Source organism: Natator depressus, chromosome 1, assembly GCF_965152275.1.
Source record: "Natator depressus isolate rNatDep1 chromosome 1, rNatDep2.hap1, whole genome shotgun sequence".
Lineage (NCBI taxonomy): Eukaryota > Metazoa > Chordata > Testudines > Cheloniidae > Natator > Natator depressus.
This window is the reverse complement of record NC_134234.1, coordinates 168433522-168458824: the sequence shown is the minus strand read 5'-3', so window position 1 is coordinate 168458824 and position 25303 is coordinate 168433522. Positions and strand designations below refer to the sequence as shown.

Below are 25303 nucleotides of genomic sequence, written 5' to 3'. Positions count from 1 at the left end.
GTCTTTTTTGTAACTTAAGGTTTTGTAACTTAAGGTTTTGCCTAGAGGGATTCTCTATGTTTTGAATCTAATTACCCTGTAAGGTATTCACCATCCTGATTTTACAGAGGTGATTCTTTTTTTACTTCTATTAAAAGTCTTCTTGTAAGGAAACTGAATGCTTTTTCATTGTTCTAAGATCCAAGGGTTTGGGTCTGTGGTCACCTATGCAAATTGGTGAGGATTTTTACCAAACCTTCCCCAGGAAGTGGGGGTACAAGGATTGGGAGGATTTTGGGGGGAAAGATGTGTCCAAACTACGTTTTCTCAGGAACCCAGATAAAGCTTAGTGATGGCAGTGGAAGTCCAAGGGTAAAATAGTTTGTACCTTGGGGAAGTTTTAACCTAAGCTGGTGAAAGTAAGCTTAGGAGGTTTTCATGCAGGTCCCCACATCTGTACCCTAGAGCTCAGAGTGGGGAAGGAACCTTGACAGATGCATTAAGCTTACTTTCATAGTTGTAATAGCACTCAGATTCATTAATTTTCTAAGAGGAACCTAGTCCTCTTTCTGACAGTATAAAAGACTAAAACTTATGCATTATTCCAAAGGATCTCTTGCAAGTACTCCAGGTAAACTTTCTGCAACAGTGATAAAAAGTTTGCAGAGCATGTTTCCACCTGATCACTGGAAAAAGTCAGGGTGAAATCCTGTGCCATGAGATGCAAATGGGAATTTTATCACTGACTTCAATAGGACCCCAAATATTCTAGCAGTCACCATGGGAGGACGACTTATAGGAAAGGACCAGACAAAATCATCCCAACTGCAGTAATAATCTGAGCCATTATCTTGAAGATATCACTGTTGTCTGGCAGAAAGTACTGTGCCTTGTTCTTAGTGTTTGCAGGATTGGGCCTCCCCATGTACACATAGACAATTATATAATTTCAGCCTCAAGTTTCTCTTAAAGGATTATTTTATAGTTAGCAAAGAAATTAATTCTTTTTGAAAACACAATTTCTAAACTAAATAGTCATTTACACTGTCCAAACATTGCTATAATAGAATTTATACAGATTCATGCCATTCACCTCTAGGATCAGCTGTCTTCAAATTAAATGTTTAAAAAGTAATGCTTTCTGAGGACTAGTATTTACAATACAGCATTAGCACATTTTAATTAAGACCAATATGACTTTACCTTAAAAATTTAAATATGTATGGGTGCATCACATATGACTGCTAAAGCTGTGTCTTGCCTTACCACCTCTCCCTCCCCTCTGCCCCCCGAAAACCTGACATAACACACCCTTTCATGCATATATACTTATCTCAAAATATAACAAGTAGATGCCTAACTTGAAAAGAACCATTTTGCACAGACAAAAAGAACTCTTTAAAGAGAGTAGCTTTATTTGTTTTCTTCTACATAATATGAAACAACCATGTAGAAATAGACCATTAGTTACAGCAATAGTTATTGCAGTATATACTACTGCTCTCAATGGCAAGTAGAAGAAGAAATATAACCAACTGATCTCTCTAGTCAGTTGCTACATAAGCATTTCAGTTGAGGTCCTGCAGATCTAAGCAGCCAGTAATCCAGCTATGCAGAGATACTCACGTCAGAATTTATGCTACCTTTCCTTACAAAGTTGCAAAACTATATTGAAAGAGCCCTCTCTTCAAGAGATTAATGACTTCACAAATCAATGTTTTAGTCACTGTGACACTGCACCCCAGCTGGGGAGCCTGGCCCATAGGTGACAATGGATCCCTGGCTGCACTGTGTCTTCCTTGATGCACCACACAGCTCAGTTATCTGGGTCTATAGTGCATTGTGGAAGCTGTAGTCCTCCACATAGCCCAGTCCATAGAAGACAACAGGGCTATAAACTACAACCACCATTAAGCAGTATGCTAGGAGAATGCAGTTTAATTTTTTTTTAATTAATTCAAACTAGATGTTTCAAGGCAATTCAGTAAAACGAAATATTCTGATTTGGGTCATACCGACCAAAAACAAGATAGAAAAGGTCTATAATGGAACCAAAAGCTATGCTTGAGACAATGGCAGATATACAACGTGGTTTCTTAGTTTCACAGGAGTCTGGCAAGGCTGCATTCTGTTCAATACTGGCATTGATTGTTTGCTGGGTAAACTTGAGGAAAAGCTGTTGGTGACATTCAGCTGAACACCATTCTGCTTTGAGATCTTGAATACATTAATGACGGTTTTTTTAGCTCACTTTCCTGATCTCTGCAACTGATGGCCAGTCTGGTTGGGAAAGAAGCAGCACACATTGGTCTGGTTATGAATTCAGATAAAACTCCGTCCCTGGCCATTACCATCAAGCAGCCTCCAGCTCCAGATTACAACAGTCAAATACTTGGGAAGAGTCATAGTTCTGGAGGATACTCAAAAGATGTGAACACTCATGCAGCATCCCCTGCTGCCAAATTTGAGATCCTTCAGAGGCTTTGGTTGGGATGTCATTACATCAGGCTTTCTACAAAGTTGTAGCTCTATAGAATCACAGTTATAACAACTCTGTTGTATGGCAGTGAAACATGGGGGCTGAGGAAGGCTGAAGAGCAGCAGATTGGCATTTCTGATTCTCATCTTCTATGTCAGTTGCTCCATTTTAAGTGGCAGGACAAGAACAGAAATTAAGATATGTGTAGCTGAACCCACCAACTCCCTCCATCAGCTCTGGTTTGATTCCTGTGGCTTTCTTGTTATGGACATGCTATTAGAATGTAAGATGAATGAGTTACAAAGTGTGTTACCAAAGAATCCTGCAACATGGACAGCTATCATATAGTCACTAGAAGCTTGCATTGCATGATAAGATTGATAGTGATGGATGTAGTGAGGGGGCATGGTTGCCCTCCAAGACTGATGGGAAGAAACCACTCTCCACCCTCTGGTGGGTGAAGCTAGACAAACCACACTCCCTCCCCCTGCTGGAAGCACAGGAGCAGGACAGGAAATTTAAAATATGGGCCCTGCAGCTCAGTTGTGAGAGATGGAATCAGGTGTCTCTTGCCCTGCGCCCAAGGAAGGAAGGAAGGACGGACTCAGGAAGGAATCAGGTGTCTCTTGCCCTGTGCCCAAGATAAAGCTCTACAGTTCTAAGGACCCAGATCAAGTGTCGGGACTGCTGACTGACCAGTACCCAGAGGAGCTACTGGAATTGCCACTGGCCATGTACCCTGAGGAGATACAGGAATCAGAGCAGATGGAGGTACACTCAGAAGGGATTGCAGATATTAGTCTGGTTGTGTTGCCAGAGTCTAGCTCAGTGTGATTTGGTGGGATCTCTGTTGACCCAGTGGTAGAACCCTCCACCACTGTAAGGGCCCTGGGCTGGGGCCTGGTGAAGTAGGGTGGGCCCAGGTCCTTCTGTTGCCTACTGCCAGACCCACCTCCGGGGTGGCAGACTCCCCACCTTAGGCTGGGTGGACTGCATGCACTAGTGTTCTGCCCTGCCCAAGGATCAGGACCTCTAAACTGCTGGTTGCTCTGCCTTGCCCAGAGGGCCAGAGCCCCTTGAACTACTAATTCCCCTATTGCATTGCATTTTTAGGAACATCATATTTAGGGGCATGGCCTCCCTATTAGATTGACAGGGAGGGAAGGCCATGAACTCTTATAATGGACATAAACTGAACATCCAACACAGACCATCTTAAAAACCTAGCTAGCACCATTTCAGGTGGTGCTCAATCTGCAAGGAAGCTTTATTCCTTTGGGATATGCCATGATAATCCAATACAAAATGTTTTTTAATTTTCCTGATGGAACAATAAAAAATGTTGGCAAAATTGAAGTTTCCTGTAGAAAATTTTGAATTTGTGGACACTGCATTTTCCATCAGAAAATTATTCCAATGGGAAATTCTTGACCAGCTCTAGCTTAGAATTGCACATGCTGTTCCTACTTAGTGTATAAATGGACTGACAGATCATTGATCAGGACATGCAGATGAATGAAAGTCAGACACAGGGATGGGTTTAAGCAGCAGACCATGGAGGTTTTAATACTATATATTTATATTCATATTATTTTGGGAGCCACCAGATGGAAGTGTAACTGTCTTATAATTTCTATTTGAACAGTTACATCTTAGAGAAATGCTTATTGTTATTTGTAATATAATTCTCTTTAAATTTGGGCATATCCAATAAACTTGGATCATTACCTGAGTGTCTCTCTGGCTGAATCACTCTTAGGTGAATCTGCTAAATACAGGATACAAGTAAACTAAACATATTACATGCTATTGTAACATTACACACATAGAGCCAATTATGGTCTCTGACCAAAGACTAAAGATGGCATGCCAAGACCTTTAATTGTAACAAAAAATACTCAATTTTCTGAATAAAGAATAATTCTAAAGGAGGCAAGATTAATATTTTTATTATTATTATTGTTATATAACCTGAAAAATCTTAGCACCTCTCAGGAATAGAATGGTAACAGAGATTAACTTGCCAAAATACATGTCAGAATTCCCACTTGGTACCAGTAAAGTTTTCAAGGAGTTTACATTGTCCATAAATAGTCTGAAATCTTCCAATAGAAAAAAAAATTATTCAGCTCTAAGAAGTACAAAGGGAAATGTCTTTCTCCTCTCAGGTGACAAAGTTAGGCAAGTTGGTCTTTACTGTTCTTCCAGGTTCTGACTCCATTAATTTTCTCGTTCAGAGTTGTAGGAATGCTTCACAATATTTGAAATACAAAGTACTATATTATGTACTGTTAGTAAGATTTAAAAGATTTGTCACTTCCTCTTGGCTAGCAGGCTAATTGTATAGATGTGCACTAATAGTTATGTGCCAATACTTGCATCTTTGATAGTTTTTTTTTATTATTATTTTTGGTTGGCAGGTTGATTTTGACGTTAAGTATAAAGCCACAGTTATTGATATAAGGATCTCAGGAGTCTTTTAACAGCTTTGACCAAGATTTTCAAAGATGACTAGTGATTTTGGTTACCTTAATTTTTTGAATGCCTAATGTGTGAGCCTCCTTAAAGAAGCCTGATTTCCAGAAACTGATGGTCATGCTACCCTTGAAATAATTTCTCAAAATTTATTGTAAGTCAAAAAGAGAATATTTGTATTTTTTCCTGTGTATTTTAGAATGAACAATGCCACATATATGATCAGAATGTTTAGAGAATGAGATAACTTAGTGAATTAGATATTTTGACATGACAGCTTCTGTTCAACTTTCTCTTTTTGAAAGAGGATATAGACCCCTTTTCAAATATTTTGTCATTTCTGATAAGCACTAACGTATGTGGTGGAAGGGATAGCGATGAAATAGTGGGAGCTGTTGCCTAGCAGTACCAGAGGTCTATACTTCAGTCTTTTGCAGAAAATTTTCAAAGGCAGAAATGAGAGTGAAGTACCAATTGGGAATTAGTCCCTCAACTGGCCTTTGTGCCTTTGAAATCCTTCCTCTTTAAAAGTATTCTTTCTACAGGCTATTTTTCTCTAATTGGCATTGTCTAATTTCATCTTGTTTTTGTAGCCTAAAGGGATTTATTTAGATTTGTTGAGTGTTTTAAGATGCTCTGTTGGAACTTCATTTTAATCCCTTTATTATCAACATTATTCTTAGTACATACAAAATTCATTTGCAGATATAATCTAAGAGGTGTGTGGTTTATGATCATGAACAAGGTGGATAGATTATTTGTCTGGAGAATTTGAAGCACATCAGTAGAGAAAATTCACTCTAAATGTTAAAACCCAAAATGGAGGTATGGTTTATAGTGGGGAGGAAATTAAAAAAAAAAGAAAAAGAATGAGCTTTTATCAAAAATCATGTCTGATTCTAATGGAAGAACTGGAGAGCTTCCTAACCAAGCAAAACTTTCCTAAATTAAATTTAAGAAAAAATGAATATATTGAAAAAGGGGAAACACTGACAAAGTTGTAATTGGCACCAAAAGTAGGTGCCCCAGGGGTCTTCAGGCAAAATTTGTTGCTAAATTTGAACTTTAAAAATATTAGCAGAAGATCTTGCTTTTAGCTTACCCAGTGTGATTTCTTTCCTGATACAGTTTGACTAAATGTAATTTATTCTCAACTGTTTGATTATCCAAAGACACTTTATATTTTCCTTAGATGATGAAAATATTTTTGGTTGGATGCAGTGTAAATACTTATTGAAAGTCATGACCACAATGGGTCTTAAATGCAATGTTTACAAATAGGTAATTTCCATGCAGTAACCATCTCAGCTACCTATATGGTCAAGGAATTTAAAAAAAGCTGTGTTACTGACTCGAAAATAATCATTAATCACAATTATAATACAGGGAATATCCCATAATAGCTATACAAAACAAAAACAAAAAACCCCCAAACAACCCAGATACTTGTAATCTGCCCACATTATGTTTGCAGCTTGACTGAACCTTGTGAACCTGAGTCAGCTAGCATGGGACAGCCACAGGTTTTTAGTTACAGTGTAAATAACCCCTTGGAGACCAGGTCCCACGACCTTAGTCCTTTCTCCCCTGGGACTGAGGGAGGTCAGCAGGCAAGCAGCTTGACTAAGTTTATACATATCCTCTCTATACATTTTTTTGATTTTTAAAAAGAAAACATAAGCATTCTTAAATGAAAAAGATAATGTTTGCAATCATAAAATATGATAATATGTTCTTAACTTAGAGGATTTTTCTGTAAAATAATTCAATAGTGCATTGAATCTGACAGATGCATTTTTATGCATACTTACCATTGAAGTTTCACCGCACTGCACTGTATGTGATTTAAACTTGATGCTGCAAAGTACTGAGCACTACTGGAAAAAAGAGGATGAAAAAATTGCCATAGAAATAGTTTATAAACTTCCCATACACTCCATATGAATTAGGAGATGCTAAATATCAGAGCTGCTTGAATTTTCATACTGAAAAAGGTGTGTGGGGGTGGGGTTAATGTAAAAAAACCCAACACTTGAGAAAATGTCCCCCCCATATTTTTAAATTAAAATTTGTTTTGGTTATAATTGAATTTATTATTTCATTTACAATTTTGAAAACATACAAAAATATTGTTTTGTTTTTGAAGATTTGGGGGAATTTCTTGCCCAACCCATCCATTTTCTTCGACTGTAAAAGGTGCATTGGGGGAGGGAAGATTACAAAAGGGAAAGAAAGTGGGAAGAAAAAACAAACACAAAAATCTGTATTTCTGCTCCCCTCCTGACCCCAGCCCTTCAGCATAACCTCCTTTGCTTACTCTGTGCAGGGTGTGGAGCGAGACTGGCAGGGAGATGGGTTCCAGCAGCTGAGACTTTTTAACCACTGCAGGGAGCAGAAAGCTTTCTTGATTGCTACATAAGTACCCCTTGTCACCCTTCATGGGTACTGGGTACCCACGTGTATGTGGGACATGAATCTCCAAAGTGAGAGATCAAGAAAAACACATGAATACACAGACATACAGCTTTATTAACTCAAGCATACAGATACACATTTCATTTGGAAAATCATCATCCTTAATTTCTCTGATGTCTTCACTCCTTCTGGTATGGTCCTTCTACTCTGTCCTGATGTTGCTCCTTCACCCTCACTGCTCTGCCTTCTTCTGATCTTCTTGTGATTTTCCTCAGTCTTGATCTTCTCTTCTGCTGCTTCTTCCACGTACACCGGTGCCTTCCACTTACGCTGATGGACTGAGTAAAGCCTGTCAGCTCTCCACCTTATATACACCTATTCTGATTGGTTGTCTTATATCATACGATTTGCATCCATCAATCAGCTTTGAATGTGGACTTCACTGAAAACCTGCAACTTTAGAGCCGGACATGTTTGAAGATTTGTGTTGTACCTGACTGACCCCTCCCTTCAGATGTTTGGAGTGACCTTTATTTCACACCAGTCTGCCTGCTCACCATTGGCAGAACATTCTAAGGCTGCCATTTTGGTTTTCACATCTCAGATTCCTTGCAGCCACCATTTTATTTTCCTTCACTGTGACCTCTTTAACTATTTAAATTTTTATAATTACCAAACAAATGACACATTTCTATACACCACATCATTATGGTTCACTGTCAACCATCCAATTTCACTAATGCATATAAGCCCAAATCTCAATCTCTCCCTCCTTCAGATAACGGTGACAGATCAGCACCACTGATGCTGGACAGCACCTGGTGCTGAAAAGTGTTTTCAACACACAGAGAGCAACTGAAAAAACCTCTGAATCAGTTTGGGCTCGGGCTGGAGCCTGGGCTATAGGACTCTGTGAGGTGGAACAGTCCCAGAGCTTGGCTACAGTCTGAGCCTGAACATCTACACCACAATTAAACAGCCTCTTACATTGAACCTTGCGAGCCTGAGTCAGCAGGGTTGTCACAGAGCTAAACTCTCATAGGCACAGACAAGGTTCCCTTAGGCTAAGGGCAGATGGCAGCAAGATGCCCCACAACCCTGATAAGCTCTGGGGACCATGACACCCCCCAAGAGAACAGTGTGGCAGAGGCAGGCATAGAATCCAGTTCTTCATTTAGTTGCCTTAGCCATTAGACTTTCTTTTCTCTTCTTGCAGTTCCTTGCCTCATTCCTTGCCACACACCTTACAACTTGACCTTACAAGGATTCATCTCTGACACCTCTCTTTCTGTATGTATTATGCAAGATTGTAATTTTCAGATTTTTCCAATATATTTTGATCCACTTTCTCATAATACTTCCCTTTTTACTAGACCCCTTATATGTCTATCAAGTGACTAGTTAGATAGTAATTTTAAAAAGTTAGGAAGAGTATCTTTATGAATGCTTTATAAACAACAGTCAAAAAGAGCAGGTGTAGCAGTATTAAATGCAAGGTACCGAGTCAATGCAATATTATGGTCCTGATTCTGCAAATGACCCGTTCGAAGCATATTACTGTGCCTACACTGAATCCATTACAAGATCAGGGCCTAAGATTGTGCAATTGTACAATTACACAATCACACACACAGACACAAAAATCAGGAGAAGTAAAAAGTTAAAGGGCCAATTCCAACAACATTATTCTTAATGTTATGGTGTACATCAATGACAATTACATTACCATTCATTTCACATTGATATTACAATAGCAACCAGAGGCCAGACTATTGTTTATATCTAACATTTTGTTAGCTTGTAAGGTCCCAATTAGGTTTTGAAGTCCATGGGCCAAATTACTCTCAGAGTTACTTCCGACTCACCATAGTGTATATCAGAGTACAATCTGGTGCCACAGTTCACTGATGCTTCCTGCAAAAACAGATAGAGGAGCAATGGAAGCAGCAAATATGTTTATACTGTGAGAGTTGTATTGCATTTGCACTAAATAATAGGATAGAAACAAGTTTTTAAATGCACTGTAATCTAACAATTTGAAGATTATTACACGATGTAGCAAAAACATCTGAGACCCTCTATTATCAAATGATTCACACCTTTATGCCTGAAACTTTTCCCTGTCCCTTATAGGCATGTGTGGGATTTGCTATATGTCTGTCTTTCAATAAAATTGTTACAATATCCTTCTTGCAAATTGTCCCAGCAGTAGAATGAGCTAATTCTCAGCAGCTGTGAGCAGCAACCACTTTCCTTCCCCAAGCCTATGAGTCAGGCCAGGACATCAGAAGTCTCTTGAATGCAAACAAGTTTGTGAAAATCAGTAAAAAAAAATTATGTCTTTGAGTGCTAAGAGATCAAATATTTTCAAGAAGACAAGAAAATGGCCAAATTCTGACCTCATGCACACAGGTATAAAAACGGACTGATTTACAGAGACATAAACGAGATATGAATTAGGCACTAAAATTTCAAATGCACAACAACTCGGAGGGATTTAATAAAACATGAAGTTACAAACTCTTGGGTGATTCATCTTATAATATTCACCAGTCATACCAGCTCCCAAAGCAATGTGCTCTCCATTGCAAAGGTTCATTAGTCCTGTGACAAAGCTCTGTCCTTGCCTCCGTGGGTCCCACATTTCCTGGCAGATTTCGCTAGCCTCAGAGACTCATCGTGACCCTGCATGTAACCCTTCTCTCTCTAGAGACAACGGTCACAGTCTACTGAGCCATTTTCATCATAAGCCAGCGAGGGAGGTGAGGAGAAGTTATCCTTCTTGCACAGTCTCTGTTGTCTCCCACTCTCAGTGATTAATCAGGGGGCAAAGGTGGGGGGGAGCCCGGGCCCACCCTTTACTCCAGGCTCCAGCCCAGGGACCCTAATAGTATCAGCTATGGTAGCTAACCTTTTAGAAACATGACATGTACAATTCCCTGGGCTACTTCCCCCACAGCAGCCCTCAATTCCTCAAGCTCCACTTCACCCTTACCTCAGGGCCTCCTTCCTTGTGCCTGATATGGTGTGTACTACTCAGCCTCTCCAACAGCGCAACTTCCTCCCACAGCTCCTGACATGCACACCCACCTGACTAACTGGGAGGCTTTTAACTAGTTTCAGCCAGCCCCTGATTGGCTTCAGGTGTCCCAATCAACCTAGCCTTCTCCCTGCCTTCTGGAACGTTCTTAATTGGCCCCAGGTGTATTAATTGACCTGGAGCAACTACCATTTCACTTATCCTGGTACCAGGGATTTGTTTAGCCTGGAGCTAAAATATCTATCTCCCACTACTTTTCTATAGCCATCTGGCCTTGCCCCGTCACAGTCTTTAAAAAGTTTTGCACATGAACCACATGAATACCACTGCAGGGTTCAAACAATGCAGATCATTGATCCATTACTTTATAGCTTTAATTAACGTGTTGTCTAGCGTTCCCCCAAGTTTCTGTAAACAAGCTACTTCATTCAAAATGTTTAACCATCACCAAGGGGTAGGGATAAGGAGATGTCAATATTTTCAGAGATAGGCCTTTGAATGTCAGTGTCCATCTTTTACATATTCTCTGTCGAAATGCGTGGAGATAACTTTGCTTAGTGGTTTTCTATGTTTCACCATTTCAGAACAACAATGACAAGAAAGAAGGGCTATCTGTTTTCAATAGCAATATTGACAGATCAAGTCTCTGTGCACTAGAAACTTTCTAAAGGGGACATTTGGAGTCACCAGAAAGCACTTTTGGTTTAGGGTTTAGATTGAGACATCATAATATTTTAGTATGATTCTCTGTGTTGTTGTTTTTCTAGATAGAACCTGGCATATTGTTTGCTTTTTTTACCATAAAATGTCCATTGAACAGGGTTGGGGTTTTTTGTAATGTTATTTTTATTGAACAGTCTATAAAGCCATGTAGGCCCCTTTTCCCTGGGTTGTTACAGTAATTTACAATTTATCATTTTGTATAAGTCATTGAAATTCTCTGTTCCAATGTGGATCTCCTTGTACTTGACCACACTAAATTTCATCTGCCATCATGTTGACAAGTAATCAGTAATGTAACAGGATACAACTCAGAATATACAAAGTGAACTGACTTATTGACTAAGAACATGCTATCTATACAGCCACTTTTCTAATAATAACTACACCTAAGTGCCCCATATCATACTTTAGTGACGATAACTCGGGAAGTGTCCATTTCTACCAACCTGTGGATATATTGTAAAATTGCCTTACCACTCTAAAATTAATTTTAAAAATTAATACTATTTATGGGATTATAAATAAGAATTATTCTGGTGTTTAAGGAAACGCTTGCTGAAAACTCACTTGTATGAATGAACTATATGATTAAGAAAATAAGATTTTTTTCCCATTAGAATCAGTCATATTTTCTATACCTTTTAGAAACTGGGATACTTGCCTAAAGAAGAGGGATATTTAAAAAAATATATGAAAAATATTCAACTTCAGTACTAATTTAATATTTGTGTAGCTACAGAACCCTGAAAAGGAGAGAGAAAAAAGAACTATCTCAAAATGGGACCTGGCATTATCTTGAAATATTTCCTGCAACATAGATTATCATCTACTTGCTTACACATAGATACACAGAACAGCTGTGTTTGCAATTTGCTTGATAAAGTGTTAGTATCTTTATTAAATATGTTAAGGTAGTTTGAAGGCCATGAATAATGGGAATTTAGTTGGGGATCAAAGACTCTGCATTTAGAGCTCAACAAAAATGGTGTGTCAGGCCAAACATATGCCGTCATCTATAGGTCTCAGGGATACTATCTTAGAGGAATACAAATGTGAAGCAAGTCTATCTTGGTCAAAATACCTACAGCGATCACCATGAAAAACTCAATCTTCCCCAACAATTACTTCACATTGGTATCTGAGATATCAACATTATTTTCTGTTCTAAGTACTTGTGTAATGTATCGCAGATATCACTGTATGGTAGAGGTTGATTCATATGGATTTTTTTCTCTTTTTTTTCTAAAATAATGTCCTCTGTTGCTTTTATATGCTGGAGATTTTTTTTTGTCAAGGTTTTACACTGTAGTATGTAAAATTAAATGTAAGGAAGTACAGTGCCTAGAACAGTATGGTCTTGCTCTGTGACTTGGGCTCCTAGATGCTACCACAATACAAATAAATAAAATAATAATAATAATTCCTGAATTTATTTGGTCTCTCTCCTTTATAACATCCACCTCTTTGCACTTGTTGAAGCCCCATGGAAAGAAAAAAAAATCAGAAAATACATACCATGTTCTCACTTAGAAAGTGTCTCCCATTTTCAAAGACACTGTAGGTTTGAGAGATTCCTGGTCTTTAAAATGAGGTAATGCAACTGGAAACTGTTACTGTCCTTCTGAACTCCGTAGAAACTCTATCTGCACTGTATTTTGGGAGCTGAACTTATTTTAAACAAAGCCTTTCAGAATTTCAGTGACACATTTGCAGCAGTGTCATAAAGGAATTTGGTTTTCATAAAATATGTCAGACTTATTTACTAGAGATTGGAGTTCTCTATTTATCTGTAGGTGGAACATAGACAATGATAACACATGCTTCACTGAATTTATCTGCCAGCAGGTTTCAATAATCTTTTAAAGGAACATTTATATGGAGTTTCAAAAGTAAAATTTTAGTTAATAATCAAAAACAAACAGAGGTTCCTATGTGATTACAGTGTACTTACCAAACATAACTTTTAAGGAACTTGGGCACTTTAAAGGGAGCAAATGATTTGTTAAGGATATAAAATAAATCTTACATTGCCCACATAAATGAAAAAACTATAACAGACCAGATCCTCAGCTGATATACATTTAGAATAGCTAAGATTCTCATCTATTACTCTTACCAAATATTAAAAAAAAAACCCATGTATGTTTCATCACAGCAACATTACCTCTGACCCAGATTACTTTTTATTTTTTCATTATTAATTGACATTTATACATGTAACAGAATCCTTTTGAAACTTTGCAGAAACATCCTCTTTTGCCTTCACAGTATAGTTAGCAATATTTAGGCCACATCAATTCTCCAAGGCAAAATTAGTGATGTGTTTCTACACAGATCTTATATTATATTGCTACTTGCACTCTGGAGACCTTACCCACCTTTATAATGAAAAGGTTAGTTCAGTCACCATGTCTATTCTTGACCTCTGTCAGCAAAGTGCCAAATCATAGCAACCATTGTGTGTGACCGTATAATAAAACAACATAAGCCAACTACTTTATGACAAATAATACAAAGATCTTTTAGTAGGTTATTTGGGGCAAAGGGGTTGGGAGGAGTGTGGAGGGAAATCCTATTGTTAATGGAGTTATACATTCACTTTAAGTTGTTTCTTCAAAACTACCTTCCCTAGATCATATATGTTAGCATACTGTTTTTGGTTATTCATTTGCAGTGGACTTACGTAACTCATTCCCATCCATGTTATGTATAATCAGTTGTAAAGGTGCACAACAATCTGACAAATGTGAAGAGGTGGCGTGCATGCAGGGGTGAAAGTAACACTCAACACTTACTGGTAGGGGGGCCGATTCCAGCACCTGGAAGGGGCGGGGCCTCGGGCGGAAGGGTGGGGATGTGGGTCAGCGTCCCCCAGCCAGCCCATCCATGTTGCCTGGCCCGCACTACCCGGGCATCCAGTTGTGATTTAAAAGAGCCCGGGACCCTGGCTGCTGCTGCGCTAGCAGCAGCTGGAGCCCCAGGCCCTTTTAAAACTCTGGCCCTGGGGCAGTTGCTCCTTTTGCCCCCCTCCCGCCCCATCAGCGGCTCTGTGGTAGGGACCCAGCAGGGCCACTGATGGGGGGCATGGCAAAAGGGGCAGCGATGTTAAAGCACTGCCGCAGCAAAGGACCCCGCTTAAAGTGCTGCCACGGCAGCGCTTTAAAGGCTGCTGCTTTGGGCCAGTACCGGAGCCACTCTTTACCGATACGCCGTACCGGCTTACTTTCACCCCTCTATGCATGAGACTTGGGAGTGGAACAGGTGTCAGATGTCTTCTGTCTTTTGCATTCTTGGGCAGGGACCAGATACATTCACAGTCCTTTCATACTCTTCAGTGCTCCCAACAGACCTCAAAGTGTGTCTGAGGGGGTAGGAAGGAAGCAGGGCCCTGTCTCAACCAGAACTGGTCAGCAGAGGTCACCGCATGTGGGCAGGGGAAAGAATAGGTGTTAGGTATCACAAGATACACCCTCTGCTCTCCAAAAGGCATTGTGGCTGCCGAAGGCACCCTGCCTGAAGGAGCCCCTCCTAAGTTGGAGCACCTCCGCACAATTTATTAGTTTGGCCATAACTAGGGTTTCAGACATTATTGAAGTAAGGTACTTGCACCTGAATTTCAATAAATGTATATTCCCATCTAGTTTCCAGTGTCCTACTGTTTAAATTACAAACTGATGGTATATGCACAAATTCAAGTGTTGGAATCAAAATACAGAAGGGAAGGAATATTTCTAACTCAATAAAGGATGTTCTGTTTAAAAACCAACAGCTTACATACTTTTCTTTACACACACACACAAGTTTAATTATCTCATTGTTTGTCCACCAAGGAACAGAAGTACTGTATATCTCACCCTACTGGTCCAGCCATCCCTTTATGTTGAGCTTTTAATATAAAAAGTGTCAGTGCAGATACATGAGAAGAACACACTGCACCTTCAAATGACCACACCTCACCTTGAAGCAGGTTGGATTTTGTCCAGGTGGCCGAATGAAGGGAACAGTTATTACTGCTGAGGGGCAGAGAGATAAGAAGCTGTTGCAAAAGGGGAGGAAGAGTCCCATGACTCATCCCTGGGAACCAGAAGGGCAGAAAGATTTAAAAGGATCAGCCTCGGGTGTAAAGCCCCTTTTGATACAGAGCAGGCTGAGGCTGTACCCACCCTCTCTCCCATTTAGGAGGTGAAATGCCAGGTTTGGTCAAGATCTGCTGTGGGCATTGCACTAGCTGCCCCATTTTAGGGGGGCTTGGAAGGAATTTTTTCCACACCACCAGATTGGCCTACGTGGAGTGGTGGCTTTTTTTGCCATCCCCACAGCAGGTTCAGGGAGAGCTTTGTTGATGTGTGGCATGAAGGGAGTTAGGTTATGATGTCGCAACTCATTATGTAAGTGTGGGGCAGATGTCCAGTGCAGGTACTCCATAGTGAAGGGATACAGTGACCAGATAAATGGCTTGGGAAAGGATTTTAAAAAGAGGTGTTGGTTAAAGGAACAGAACTGAGGGAAGAGGAGTTGTGGCTTCTATGGTTGGTACGGCAGGGAGCTAACCCCCTTTCTTATAGCCCACCTTAGCCCTTCTACAAGAGGGGGTGGATGGTAAGGTCCCAACAACGGGTTGTCTGGGGGGCCTGGATGGAAAAAGAGTGAAAGCTGGCGAAAGTTCCCCAGGTAATTATGGAACGAACCTGCACTGTACACTTATCTGCCAAGTAGTCCCAGACATCTAATAATAAAGTTGCAGCCTGATTAAAACCATATCAAGTGGCTCCTGTCCTTCTTTTGGTATAGCCAGACAAGGAAACAAAGTCATCTGCAACCTGGATAGCTGGCCTGAAAGATACAACTATGAGAAGATATCCGTCTGATTTTTGTAGTGTTTTAGAAAGATGAAACTCCTGAAGTGATCAGCATAGTGGAAAGTTTCTTTAGTCAGTCTTTTCAGACAGAAAACTAATTGCATTGTCTCTGTTAGAGGTGACAACATAATCTGTTTTGCCTGCCAGGTCAAACAGAAAAATTGTTTTCTCAATAGACAAAGAAATCAGCCTAAAACTTTAGCTGTACTAAGTACCCAGTGCAGTATGTGTTTCCATATAAGTGCAGTTAATGGACTTTAAACACACAAGACAAATGGCATGGTTCTAAAAGTCAAAGGATGCTTTTAAAAGTGTACAGCAAAATGATGGAAAACGTCATCCAAATGGAATACATGAATAATCATCAATAATACCTTCTAATTTGCATATGCTTTGCCCCAAAAGTCACAATTTAGGGTTCTATCATTTAAGCCCGTGCTGAAGATAACAAATTGGTGACCAATGTTTTCTCTTCCTATGCCAGTCCATTTACAGAATATATTTGGTGATGACTCCATACCCTACTGTTAATGTAATCTCTTTCAAATTTATTATAAGTCCGGTAAATAATCACCATCATCCTCTTTGTATTAGTGTTCTTAATATACTCTACAAATAAAATGCTATCTATTTGAATATTGGCATAATCCTAATGTTTAAGAAGGTTAACTGTAAACATTCATCATTGCCTGGTGGAAATCAATTATATTTTCCTCATAGTCAACTGTGTGCCTTTAAAATGGTAATTATATAATATTGAGTACAAACATTATTGAAAACATTAAAATATATATTTCTAGTTGCTGCTTACTAGATATAGAGCTATACATTTCAGTGGCATCTTCACATATATATAAGGTTAAGTTTCTTTTTAGGTGTATTTGAAAATTTTAAATGCATCTAATGAAATGAGTTTCTTGTGAAATAAGTATGAGAAGTACATTATCTGATACACACCTGTTGGCTATGTCATTGGCTGCAATGTCATATTCAAAGCTCACCTTGTTCTTCTCTTCTTTTCGAGCAGCAGTTTGGAATTTAATTTTTCCCCAATACTTTCTTCTGTGAGCTCTTAGAAATTCATCAACACTCTTTAAAATCTGCTTCTTATATAATTTTCTCTCTCTTCAATCCCCTCTCCCTGCAACTTACGAATATGATGAATCTTTCAGAACTCTTTCTGAGCCTCCTCACATGAAGTGTTTTTGCTTATTTTATTATTTGAGGCCCCAGTCACCATTTTAGGACTCGTTATAGTTTAGGGACAGATCCTCAGCTGGTGTTAATAGGAGTAGCTCAAATCAAGGGAGCTATGCTGATTTACCTCATCTGAAAAAACAAATTAATGATTTGCTTTGTGAGCAATCCTACTTTATTGCCTGATATACGCAAAACCATCCTTTTCCAATGCTTTATGTATGTTGAATTTAAAATTAGTCATTATATTTATCCTGAATAATCACATATGTGAAAAGTTCAAATATATAAAGTCTACATGGTGAAAAAGCCCAGAATAGCTAGTGCAGAATATCTATTACTGAATAGCTACTCTGCACCAGCTCCTTGTGTTACCACTTTTACTCTGCAGTAAAAGTGTCTTTGTGTGGTTTATGTTAAATCTCACAAAGGGCTTGTCCATACAGTAGGGCAATGCACCCTGTGTGGGTGAGAGTCCTAAAGCACATGAATACGCACATTAATTGGTCTGCATACACCCTGCTGGTGTGCACTAAAGGTTCGCAAGTGCACTTTAACATAGTACTGTTTCAAACAGCACTATGTTAAAGCACATCAGCGTTATCCCACGTTGTGTGGAATTACAGTGTCCACATGGGCAATTAGTGCAGATTAGCTATGGCACTTTAAAATAGCAACCTAGCTATGTTGCACTAACTTCCCTGTGAATTCCCCATGTAGATAACCTCTTTACACACTTACACATATCTTAAATTAAAATTAAAAAGGTGTGTATAATTTTTCTTTCCTCATAATCCTTCTGAAATACATTAAGAATCATTTTGACTTCTATACTCGTCTCACAATTTTTTCTCTTAAGCTCTGTTTTGTAGTTGTAAACAATTGTTTAAGATTCAGTCAGAATTGGCATTTCTCTGAAATAACAAATCCCTAATTAAATCTCCAATTAAATAAGCTACTCACAGCTGAGAACTGCAGCATTTAGTGTGACTTCATTTGTGGCATTATTCAGGTTCATCACTTATGAACTTGCTGCTTGAAAGTCAAGTTTTCAATTATGTTATTAATAAGCATACATGATTGGAAGTGGAATGGTAGTGGACACCATTGGTATCATCAGCTCAGGATGTTAATTTGAATCTCTTAAAGATTACTTCTCTTTTGCAGAAAAAGGAAGACTACAAAGTTATCCCAAAACAAGAAAAACAAATCTTTGGATTACAAGAGAATCTAAAATCCATAATTGTGGCTGCATGATGTCAAGATTATATGCAAGAAATTTAGAAAGATGAACAGGTGGAGTGCAAAAACACACTGTATTTCTTACAATATTCGCACTTGAGGGGTTTTTTTTGGTCACTTTTTGCCATGCCAATCATACCTTGATCTTGATGTGCACTGAGAGAAGTTATTGGGGCTCCACATGGGCACAGGGTCTGACTTTCCGCCATTTCTTGTGGGATTGGGGTCAAGTTGAAACAGAGTAGAAAAGAAATAAATAGTGTCTATACTAAATAGTTGTATCTTCCTTTGCCATATTTATTTTTAATTAATTATTTTGTATTTCTTTTACTGGAAAAAATGAAATCTCAAGATGGGAAAAAAGATAGTGACTTTTAAGTCCTTCTCCTCCCTCAGAAGTTCCGAGGGGTTGTTGGGAGTGCAGGGGAAACAATCACCTGAGCTGGGCAGGTTGGGGGTCAGGTAAGCCATGAACACGTGGGGAAAGGTATACCAACCCTGTTCCTCTAGCCTGAACCGCCTTTCACCTGGGCCTCAGTACCAGGGTGAATCTGAGTTGGCAGGGCAGGAGGGTATGCTGTGGGACCAGCTGATGCCCTCTCTTAGACTTTTTCACATGCAGGAAACTTATTATTGTATACCTGTGTGAAAATGATTTGGGATTTTGTAAGGCTGTTGACTTAGTCATCAGGGCACAGAGGTTTAAGACATGTAAGACATACCCAGTACCTTTCCTTGGGGGTGACAGTAAACTGATCTGAAATGCTACAGTGGAGAATAAAGCAGGAAGTTGTGAGGCCTCCATGGGTTGACAACACCAGAAGATGTATGAAACATCTGGAATGAGAAAGCTCAGCAACTACCCATCATAAACAACATATTTGGTTATTCAGAAACAATGGGTTACACCTCTCAGACAAGGGAACAGATATGTTTTTGGCTAAAGTTAGGGAGGGAAATGTTAATTATCTGAGAACCTGGTTCAGAGTTGGGAGGAAGGGGGAGGAAGCCAAGTTAATTGCTGGTGCCTCCTTGTGGCAGGTGTCCAATATAGATACAAATTGGGAATCATTTGTGGAGGGGTGAGGGGTTGACAGCAGTCCTCTACTGCATGGAAATGATTAAAGAAGGAATCATGACTTGCACTATACAAGTTGTTGATGTATAGTTCCCAGGTGAGCTAAGTTAATAAGTTTGTGATCTAATTATCTTATTCCTTGCATCTTGTCTTTCTTGCTGAATGTCAAGCCCCAACATTGGAATGACTTTTGTCCATAGTTTCCATAGTCACATAGCAGAACCTGATGAAATGTCAGTTTCCCTTTACACCTCCTTTGATTCTGAAAGCCTTATAATTTCCCACCCCCTCAGAAATAATATTTTATGCAAAAGAGGGAGTCCAATTCTAGCACACTCTTGTGAAGGAATATATATATATATATATATATATATATATACACACATATACACACACACACACACACACACACATACATACATACACATTTGATTGTATAAATATTTTACAGTGCACATACTTTTCAAGATAAGCATTCCTAACAAATTATGTACTCAATATTAACTGTCAAGTGGTTTCAGTGCTTATTTTAAGACTAGGAAGACATATTAATATTTTTTCCAGTATTGAGCCAATCATACTACTTTTAGAGTAATATGCCCCTGATGCTTTGGCTACATCTAATTGAAATGCTGCTTATTACTGTCAAGAAAAGCAGAAGTCAAATATATATAATTTGTTTCAGCTCTGTCATCTTATGCAAGTGTGACATACAAAGTTAGTGTCTAATGTGGAAAATGTAAATCAGATTATAAATAACTTTAAAAAAAACAAAGCATAATAAAAGTAATGTTACATACTGATCAAGTACAGGACTTGCCTTGATGTTATAGTGCTACTAAGCAAATACAGGAGAAGGGCTTCCCATGGAAGTTTCCTATTTGTATGCGATCCTCTTCAACTTTTGGAAGTGCAATTTGTAAGAGGGTTCACAATGCTGGCCCAACCACTTTAAACTGTATATTATTGCCATCACTCTGGATGTTGGTGAAAACACAGTGGGCAAAGTCCTGGCCACTTTGAAGTTAAAGCCAAAACTCCAATTGATTTCAGCAGAGTCAGGATTTCATCCAATACATGATCATTGTTTCTATGGATTCTCTATATGGGGAAAAAAGCTTGCAACAGCTAGTGCATACTAACTCTTCCACACTAACTCTCGGTGTGACACTAGTACTGCACACTAAGAGTGACTTTGTATGCAGTAAGACAAGCCCTCAGGTATGAGTTCAGCAAGATACTTGAGCATGGTGCTTAACTTTAAACTCATAAGTCTCATTTGCTTCAACAAGATTACTTGTGCTTAAAATTAAGCAAATACTTAAGTTATTTGCGTAATAATGCTCTTAATGAGCATTGGGCTTATTTGTCTGAGCAAAGTTCCCTAATTCTGCAGATGAGGGGACAGGTAAAAGAATGCTTTTAAGAGAAAGACTATAAAACCATAATACAATTCAAAGTACCATATCAAAGCAATGTATGAAATAACCGTTTATGACAGACTGAGTTATATGTCATTTGACTTCCAAATATGAATGGCCATTTTTCTGATGGGGGGAAAACATAATTCATTGAGTAAAGAATGTGTTTCATTCTGTTGTCTTTTCTTTTAATGCTTGCCATTAGTTTAAAGAATGCATTCACTCTGTGAGACCTACTAGGTCTTTGCCAGATAAATCTTATACACAGAGGAAAAGCAATACTCAAATTAAATTCAAAATACCCTTTCAGTTTCTGTACTATATTTCTATTCCAAACACGGATTGTCCCAAATTCTTCCTGCTTATAACTAAAAGCTGATAGCTACCATGAGGACTGACATGTAACTCCCTTATTTGTCAGAATTATTTGAGGGTTAATATGTCTGGGTGCGTAGCTGTAACTGGGAATAATGTAGGACAGTTCATGCTTGGAATAGAAATCTAACACGATAATTAAAAGAGCAGCTTGAATTTAACTTGTGAGTTATTTTTCCTCCCTGAATTAGATGTCATTAACATAGAAATTAGAGAATGAGAAGAGCTATTCATTTTTTCAGAGTTCTCATTAGTTAAAGGGCCAAAACCTGTTTAGGATTATGTCTAAAGTAAATCAGGGAAAGCAGCCAAGTCAACAATTCAGTGACATACTTACATGTAAAATCCTTCCATCTATCCAGATCCTACTCCCTTCAACACGATCCTCTAGAACTTCCTTATAGCAAAGAAAGCTTACAATCTATAGACTTGTTCATGCTGTTGGATTTCTTCTATTGGGGTGGAAAGTTCTGTCCAAATGGATTTCATTGCTGGACTGAGACCTAAGCATGGATTAAAAATGGACAACACTCAGAAGGGGTGGAAGGAATGGAGTAGGAGGATTGAAATAAAATAATACTTGGTTTGACCGTACTGCACCTAAAGTGGGGAGATCGCTGTCTGGCTTTCTGAGGGAAGGCAGAAATGCTTTATGGTGGGGGGAGAGAAGGAGGTCAGAAATTACTACAAAAGGTGAATGGTGGTCAGTTTTGTGGCACTGACTCACGCCCCGGGAATGTGAGGTCAGAAGGCTATAAAGGTGCAAGCCCTGGGAGTTTAAAGCCCCCTTTTCCACACAGCAGGCAAGGCAGCACCCACTCCTCTTCCCCTAGAGGTGGTGAATATCAGGTTGGGTTAGGACTTGCTGTGGGCATTGTTGCTCCTCTTTAGGGGGGCAGGGAAGGAATTTTTCCCACACCACCAGATTGGCTTCGGTGGAGTGAGCTTTTTTCACCTTCCCCACAGCAGGAGTTAGGGAGGACCTTTTTTTGGTAAGAAGAAAAGGGGGTAGGCTATATGTCGCAACTTATTTTGTAAGTGTGGGGTGGATGTCCAGTGCAGGTATTCCATAGGGAAGGCATCCAGTGATCAGATGGATGGCCTGCTAAAGGACTTAAAAGGAGGTGCCAGATAAAGGAACAGAATGGGGGAGGGGAGTTGGGGACTCCTATGGATTGGTATGGCAGGGAGCCACTCCCTCCCCATTCTTATGTCCCACCTTAACCCTCCTACGAGGGGAGGGTGGCGGATGGTAAGGTCCAAGCCATGGGTTGGCTGGGGGGACCTGGATGGAAAATGAAGGGGGGCTGGTGGAAGCCCTGGGTAATGATTTGAATAAAAATAGATTTGCCTACACTGTACACTTTATCCGCCAGGCAGTCCCAGCTATCCATATAATGAAGTTGCAGCCTGATGAAAATCCATATCAAGTGTCATCTGTCCTTCTTTTAGTATGGTCAGACAATGGTCTTGCATGATTTTTAAAGGTTCAGAATATTTTGTACTGATTATTAAATCCCATTAATTCTCTTTCATTTATCAGGGAGTTTAGTTTGGGGTAAATATCTGACTTCTGACTTGAGTCTATTTGTGTTCCACACGTTTTTTTTTTTTTTTTTTGGTACGTCCTGTTCCACTGTGAACAGAATTTGGCCTCAGGTGCTTTATTTACAAAATTTACCTGAGTGAAATAAAAAATCATCACAAAAGAATTCCCATCAGTTAAACAATGCACAATATGGGGGGAGGGATAGCTCAGTGGTTTGAGCACTGGCCTGCTAAACCCAGGGTTGTGAGTTCAATCCTTTAAGGGGGGCATTGAGGGATCTGGGGCAAAAATTGGGGATTAGTCCTGCTTTAAGCAGGGGTTTAGACTAGATGACCTCCTGAGGTCACTTCCAACCCTGATATTCTCTGATTCTATAAAGTTCAGGAATATCTTCCTCAGAAGCTCATCATAGTCACATTCCATGGTCCAACTTCACCTGAAAAATAAACAATGTACAATTATTTTTCGTGGGCCTTCTGTTCTAAACAAAGTGACACTGACAGAGACCAGTTTATAAACTCAAGTAATGTAATTTGAATAGAAAAATTAATACAAATTAATGAGGAGGCTGTTGTGACCATCTTTATTAAACCGGTTCCATATGCTCTACTCAGACTTCCCACTTCAAGTATTTAGGATAAGCTTAAAATTCAATACTGTAAGGTGACTGAAGTTAACACTGGCTAAAACATTTAAAAGCTGATTTTTTCCAAATGATGCAGACTGTACTGTTTATATATTTGATAGATACTCGAAGTATCATCAGATACAGGATGGCAATTCAAGAATAAATGATCTTTGACTTTGAGGAATACAGTATGAGAATGGAAGGAAATTGTGAGCATCGTATAATGACTAATTTATTTAAGAAAAGAATACTTTCTGTGTTTACTCCACCCTATTCCATGTTCTTGTTTATGTATCAACCTGTTGATTTAAGAACAGGTTAGATGAGCACCTATGAGGGATGGTCTAGTTTTACTGAGCCCTACCTCAGTACAGGCTCAGTGCAGTACTTTATGACTTCTCAAGGTTCCTTCCAACCCTACATTTCTATGATTCAAAAGCTGTCTTATACTCCTACAGTTGGCACACCTAAAAAGTTCATTCTAGTTTTAGAGAAAGTAAAGATTTCAGAGATAAAATGAACTTCCAGAATTGTAGGGTAGGGACAGAAAGAATTACTCACTGACTGCATGTGCTTCCAATCACCTATTTGGCTGGCAGTCTGTAAATTAACATCTGTTTAACAGTTAAATGAAAGTATCACTTTAACAAAAACGTTTCAGAACCAATTCAGGTACAAATAATTTTGCTTCTAACACTCATAATTAAAAAAAAATCAATTTCTGAATGGGGAATAACTATTTTTGGTGTTATTTTGGGGAAAATTTTATAAACAACTTAATAGACATCACAAGTATTCAGCTTTACATATAGGCACCTGTATATGCACAGACTATCATTTCATAAAATTTAATAGATTTTTCTTTATGACATTACCCATCACAATTATGCCATTGAACTTTGTAATTATATGGTGTAAATGTGTTTGCATGTATTTACACTAATTACAAAATTACAGATAATTTCATGGATTATGAAAATGCACAAAAAGGGACTTTTCTAATATACAAAAAATCACTAAGGAAATCTGCAGAACACAAATTACCTTAGAAGGGTGTTGAAGTTATGAGATGATCTCCACCAAATCAAAGATTCGTAAAGTGAAGAATTAATTCCCCATCGAACGTGAACCTCACTGAATCTGGGCTTGTGGCTAGTTTGGTAACTATAAATCTCCTGCGTTTAGTAGATTTGTGTCAGAACCTTTTGTTGAGGTCATCCAGTGCTGGCTTTGGGTACCCTACTGAACTTAGCTCTGGGTATAGTGCTTCTTTCTGTGAGTAATCCCACTGGCTTCGATGAGACTGATCACATGATTACATTTAAGTTTACACTTAAGTGTTTTGTTGGAAAATGGAACGACGTGCTCAACACTTTGAAGTTCAAGTCCATAGTTCATTAGGTGCTAAACATTCCAATGCAAAGCTTACATATGTAGCAAAATAAAATAAAATAAAAAATCTCCATTTGATGCAGATTCCATATCCAAGAAAGAAAGTATGTAGTGACTATGAGAATAGGTTGATAAACATCAGTTATGAATGTTGCTAGGATTTTAAAAATATGTTACTATGGAAACTTATGTTTGAAGGGAACTTCCTTACTTATAATTATTTACCACTTCAGTACAGTAGAATAAATCAGCTAAGATTAGTTATTGGCTAGAGTTTTGTACTTTTCCTCAAATTTGTTTTTGGTTGTTTTTTTTTTGCTTCTCTATAATCAGACAATTTATATTTCTATATAATTTGTATTTATTAAAAATTGTGTATTATACAGCGATGTCATAACAAGTCTTACAAGGCAAACTTGGAATCTAAGGGCCTGCTATAGTATAAATAAAT

General features: G+C 38.7%; 1 long non-coding RNA gene across 1 annotated transcript; it reads right to left on the bottom strand.

The window, feature by feature from the left end:
* Window positions 1-9210: 9210 nt before the first annotated feature.
* Window positions 9211-24597, bottom strand: LOC141983780 (uncharacterized). The gene is made up of 3 exons (XR_012638508.1): window positions 24505-24597; window positions 21621-21786; window positions 9211-9262 (listed from the first exon to the last, which is right to left on the bottom strand). It is a non-coding gene; the product is annotated as an uncharacterized LOC141983780 (long non-coding RNA).
* Window positions 24598-25303: the final 706 nt, after the last annotated feature.